Genomic DNA, 6180 nt, shown 5'->3' with positions numbered 1-6180 from the left:
ACAAAATAGCTCATAAATAGCATTTAATATATAAAATTAAAACAAAGTAAAATGGAAAGGGCTTTTTTTTTGTAAGTCACCTCAATTAAAAGCCCATTAAACCATTTGATTTTCAACGCCTATCAGAAAAGAAGAAATCACAGCACATAACGCTTGCTTCAAAAGTTTATATTTACTTCTCGACCGTTTCAATTTGTTTTCCCTCGTAAGACTTCTTGAGCCTATTTATCTACAAACTAATCTCCTCTTCCTTCTTCCTCTTCAGGTATCTCTAGACCCTTTTGATTTCTTTTGGATTTTCTATGAAGCTTTTGTAGCTATTGTATGAAGGTCTGATTATATTTTGTTATGGACGGGCTCATATTTGTTTTGACCTCTCTTAGGAAATAATATATTAAGATGCTAGCTTCTTTGTTTTATAATTTTTGAAATATTTTTCTCCGGTGCATCTATTCATCTCAATCTAGAACTCTCATTTTTTTTCTCTCTTTTTGCAGGTGTCTCACCTATCCTTTCCGCACTCACGTTTACAGGGTAAGTTTATTCTTTTCTTTTTCCCCTTTGTGTTAGTTCATTTATTTTTCCAATTTAATTTTAAGTTTCCTCTCTAATTTAATTTTGCACTCCCTTTTGTATTTGGATTGGTACAATCGCTTAGAGAGGAAGCAAAAAAATTACCCAGTCTTTTCTTTTTTGGTCAAAATAACCAAAGAAAACCAGTAACTTTCCTGTCAAAACATTATGTGGTCTCCATAAAGTTCAAGTTTCTAATTGTTTTCTGATATACAATCTGGAATTCTCCTTTTCCTCAACTAACATTTATGTTAGTTTTTCACTGTGCACCACAAATAAATGTTGATTAAGCGCATTGCCTATAATATCGTTCAAGTGATCGAAGTGTACCTATATCTGTAATTGGTTTAAAGTAGACAATGATTCCAATGATTACTATATTTAGTATAGGTTGCTTCGTGTTTTCCATTCCATCTATTCTTTGAGGCGCAAGGCTTGGGGCTGATTTTGGACTAATTTCCCTCTTTAAGTTATGAATTTCAATGTTGTTTTGCTGTTTTTTTGTTGTTATAATCTGCAATGCACTATTGACACCATTTCTTGCACCCTTCTCTTATATAATTACGTAGTTCCATTTTCTTTTTATCTGTTTAGGTTTGTGACTACAAGAAAGGATGGAAATAGAATGACTCCTTTATATTCAAAAGGTCTTTGTGACAGAGGGCTTTGGAACTCATTGCTTCCAAAACACGACATGCATTCAAGGTATCATTTTGAAGCTTAATATGGATCACCAATTGCGAGACAAACAAAATTTGGTTACCTAAATTTGTTAGATTTTTTCGCAAATCATTTTGGAATTAAAAGCTTACTACATATGTAGTGGATCAACATGGATTTTGTCAGGATTATAGTTTGAGAATGTACTTTTATTTTAATTGATGAAATTATTTTTTATTAATTTCAAATGAGAACAATTGTTGCTCTGAAGAAATTCAATCTAAGGTTGAGCTATATAATAATTTCAGGCATGTTGTACAGTTGTTAAACGATCACAGTTCCATATCTCATCTTATCAGTTTACACCGATTTTGTAGATTCCATATGACTATGAGTGTTATTTGTTTGGGCATTTTTCAAAGCAACAAGGTAAAATCTCTTATGGATATTTTTCAGAGCAACACTTTATGTCAATTAGGATTTATTGCTACTTTGAAGAAAAAAAAAATAGAACAATTGGCTGTATACATTTATGAAATATTTTAAAGCAATGAGTTCCTATAACACATCCTTAATTCATACTATATCAATACCTCGACTTATACCATATTATCTTCAATGGTATATAGAATATGTTTATTGTCTTTAGCACATTTGGATTTCTACCACTGATACAAGTCACATAACCCCATGCGGACATTAGCAAGATGATCGTTTTTGAAGAACAATAATTTAAGATCAAACCGCATTGGATCAAACTTGATCTTAAGGATCATTTTAGACTAACATAGACCAAACATAAACCAATATATCTTTAGGATCATTTGTGGAGATTTATGATACTATAGATCAGTATAGATATGTGATACTAAGACTCTTTTTAGACCAACATCATAATGACTCATTTTAGATTTTACATGTGTAGTCGTCACTAACATGGTTTACATGGTATTTGAACACATGGAATGGTTGTACGAATCTATGGATTGGTAATGTCCTATACATGAAACCTTTTGGGAATGTTTTTATTTCTCGCAACGATTATTACAAGTCAATGGTTGAATTCCAAGTTGTATTCCCTTGACCTTCCTTCAGTGTGCATTTTCTCAAGGTTTAATTTGTGTAAGTAAGCTCCTGGAGATTGCATTGTAGACGAGATTCCTATTATAGTTATTATATTTTTTTTCTTACTTCTACCTAACAGGCTTTGGTCTCGGGTTTAACATGCATCACTTTAGTCGCCTACGTACTGTAACTCATTCTCTTCCTTTGATATAAAAGTGTGTACTATGCGTATTGTGTTTTTCCATTTTCTTTGTCATTGTGTTTTGCTATTTATACGAATGTTGCATTGTGTAGAAACTATTGATAAGTTTAAGAGGTCATCCAATTTTTGTCAGCTTATACTGTGGCAAAATCATGTGTGGAATGGATCTTAACACAATTGAGATTGATTACAAGCTCCAAGTTGGCTAACCACTAGGTAAGCTGCTACAAACTCCATTTGTTGATTCTTCATATTACTCAATTTAAAGTTGGCAATGCATTGTAGGATTTAATATCTATTTACTCAAAATGGTGTATAAAAAGGAGGAAAAAAAAAATCAAACAAGACAATCTAACGTCAAGGTTTTCATTTATTGTTTTTGTTTCTTTCGCCTTATTGTGTCCATAGTCTCCCCATTTAGGCATTTACCATTGTAAGTTTGTAACTATGACATCTGTAAGGAAGAAGCAAAAAAGTTCAAAGGAAAAAGCACTAACATGTGATGTTTTACCATATAATTTCACTAACGTTTAGTTTTTAGTTCAATTTATTTTATTTTATTTGCTCAGCATCTAATTTACAACTTTGTAAAACTAAACAAACTGAATAGGCCTGAGCTACAAAGCATGCAATCAATTGGAGTGTGATCTGCAACATATGTAACTTGGAGGTATGAACCCCAACAATTTATTTTTAACCATTTTTAAAAAAAAAAAAAATTATTTTTTCGTTTGATTCTTGACTACATAATAAGAACTAAGTTATCAAATATGACATTTTGGCATGTATTTTCTTTTTATTCATCTTAGTGGTTCCATATCATGTTGAGAATTTACACTAAGGTGTCATTCAAAATCTGATTTACATAGGATTTGTTTTGAAATGCATTCCTTCTTTGTTTTTATTGAGTTGAAAGGCATTCTTGTTCAGTTAATGATAGTTCATATTGCCTTTGCATATTTTAAAGATTTTCTCCTTCAAAATGTGAATTTGTACTAGAATGGTATCGTATACGCTTCTAATAATCCATTCTTATTGTATGTTTTTTATCAACATTTCTTATGCAGTAGCAGTGGAACAAATTGAATGCGTAAAACTTTCATGTTTCAATTTTTTTATTATACACAAACTTGCTAATAAGAAGAACTTGAATCTGTCCATTGATCTAGCGAGTGGTGAATAAAACATGAACTTCATTCTAATGCCATTTTTTTTTATGGTTATTTGAGATTTGGAATCCATGTTGGCATCAATTTAATTGTAGATTATTTAGCAGTGATGCACTAATGTGTGGTTTTCTTAGTTAGAATATCGGTGGCAGTAATAATTTAGAGGAATAAGCAACTTTGGCAATGTTGTCAAGGTCATTGTATTTGTTACGGTTAGATTATCATTCTTAGTGTATAGTGTCTTTGTACTTGATGTAGAACCCCGACATGATAACACAGACTGCAGATAACAACCACCACACCAATTAATATTTAGGAACTCAAAAGAGGAGTATGCTGACTTGCCATAGTTGGTTGCCTTTGTATTAGCAACCCAAGTAACAAACTATATATATAACCCGAGTAACCCCAAACTAACCATAGTTGGGTTATTCAGATAATGCAACGCAGAAAGTCCAATCTAGGTGCGATCTTAATCTTTAGCATGTTTAGTTAGTTTGGGGTATACACAAAGTAGGGGCTCCACCTTAGGTAAACATTTGAGTATAAATTTCGCATGAGATGAAACATTGAGGCAAGACTGCCACCTTTGGATTCAAGTCTAGGCGTTTAGATTTCTTAATCTTTTCCCAACTCTCTTGATCTATGTTAATCAGTTTGTGCTTTTGGAAAAGTTACCCTTTTATCGCTTTAATTCAACATTTTATATATTTGCAACTAGGATGGGAGCTGCTACTATTTTTGGAGGGGTTAGAGTTATTGACTTTTGCAATGCTCACTAGATTGAAAAGAAAAAGCTTTATGTCCAAATGTGTGATAGAATAGTAGACCTGGTTGATGCCAAGCTTCCCCGATGTCCACAATGAGATTTTGTTTTAATGTACTAATAAAGTGTATCAAAGGACCTCACTATGACTAACACTAACAGGTCATTGGGAGTAGTTTACCTTTGTAATCCTCTAAGTGTTTTTAATAGAATAATTTGATTCTCGCCATATCAAAGGTAAAAATGTCATTTATTTTTTCAAGAATCAGAGTAAACATGTCCTATAGCGAAAGGGCATCGTGTCGATAGAATATTTTGATTCACCATATCAATAGTAAATATGTCATTGTTTTTTTGTTAGAATCAAAGTAAATATGTCCTATAGCTTGCTAAGGGCTTCGTGTCGAAGGCACGCTATATCTAGGAGTTGGATTTTTCTGCTTTGTATTGCCATTTTAACTTGAGTATAAAACTTTGTGTTGCAACGTGCAGGTATCTGTTTAATAGAGAAAAGGAGGTTGCTGACTATTTTTGGGTACGTCCTTGGTGTAAATAAGTTGATAATCTTTTAGCTGCTCATTGACTCTTGCAAGTAATAATTCATGGGATAAGTGATTTTCCCCTTGAGCTTTGGAGACTTGAATAGGGTTCCCATTGCCCATGGCTCTCAATAAGCAAAATTAATTATTGGCCTAGCATCTCAATGAGTGAAACTTTTCAGGTGGGATGAGTAACTTAAATCAGTCGTCTTTTAAAGCGTATTGGGTGGTTCTGTGCATGCAGAGGAGATCAACTCCATGGTTTTGCCGACAAAAGGCCTAAAGGGAGTGAACTTGCTATTGTGGAAATCAAGATACAAGTCCCTTTCCTACAAAATGTTCACAAACTGATGTCCATTGTGGCTAGTGATTTCCCTGTCATACAAAATGTCCACTCTGAGCCATGCATGTTGTTACAGTGGTTAATTATCTGCAAAACGCTCTTAATCTTATTTGACTATCTTAATGTGCAAAGGTTGAAAGTGTTCAATGGAGAAACATGGAGTGGTTAAGATTATATATTTTATGTTATCATCATTTCATTTGCCTTAGGCGTTTCACGTTGTTGTTTGTGTTATTATATTTGTCTCTTTTAGTTAATATTTCTCTTGGATGGTATGTAATTTGAAGTAGAGAGATGTTTTCGAAATATTGTAAAGAGATGTCCACTTAGTATTCACAATTTTTAAATGCAAATAAATAAGCACAACCAAATTTATTCACTTTTTTTACTCTCCTTTTGATATTGAATTTGTCTAAGAACTCTTATCTTGCTAAGAAAGAAAAAGCTCCCACCTCCCTAAAGATTTTTTTTTTTAATTGTAAAGTTTGCGTCCTTTCTCTCATTTCTTCAAGTTTTCCTCACATTTCATCAAGTTTTTGTTTATAACTCTTGGATTTTATTGGAGTAGAACTGGCGCAACTTTAAATGTATTTACAAGGGTGTATGAATTGTCAATATTTTTTATTAATTTTAAAGGAGTGGATTTAGTACGTAAAGTTGATTTTCTTTTTGCTTGTGAACAAACTACTAATTAGTTGTTGTATTTTAGAATGATAATTGTTCTTTTCTCTCGCATTCAAAGAGGCTCTCGAGTCACTTGAAATTTTGTTACATCTCAAGCAGTATGTCTGTTTAGCAAATAGTTGCATTTTCTCAAAAAAAAAATTATTTACATGCGTGTTTTAATATGATGGATATAAATC

The sequence above is a fragment of the Coptis chinensis genome, chromosome 7, assembly GCF_015680905.1.
Source record: "Coptis chinensis isolate HL-2020 chromosome 7, ASM1568090v1, whole genome shotgun sequence".
Classification (NCBI taxonomy): domain Eukaryota; kingdom Viridiplantae; phylum Streptophyta; class Magnoliopsida; order Ranunculales; family Ranunculaceae; genus Coptis; species Coptis chinensis.
The sequence above is the reverse complement of the archived record's forward strand: the minus strand, read 5'-3'. Positions refer to the sequence as shown.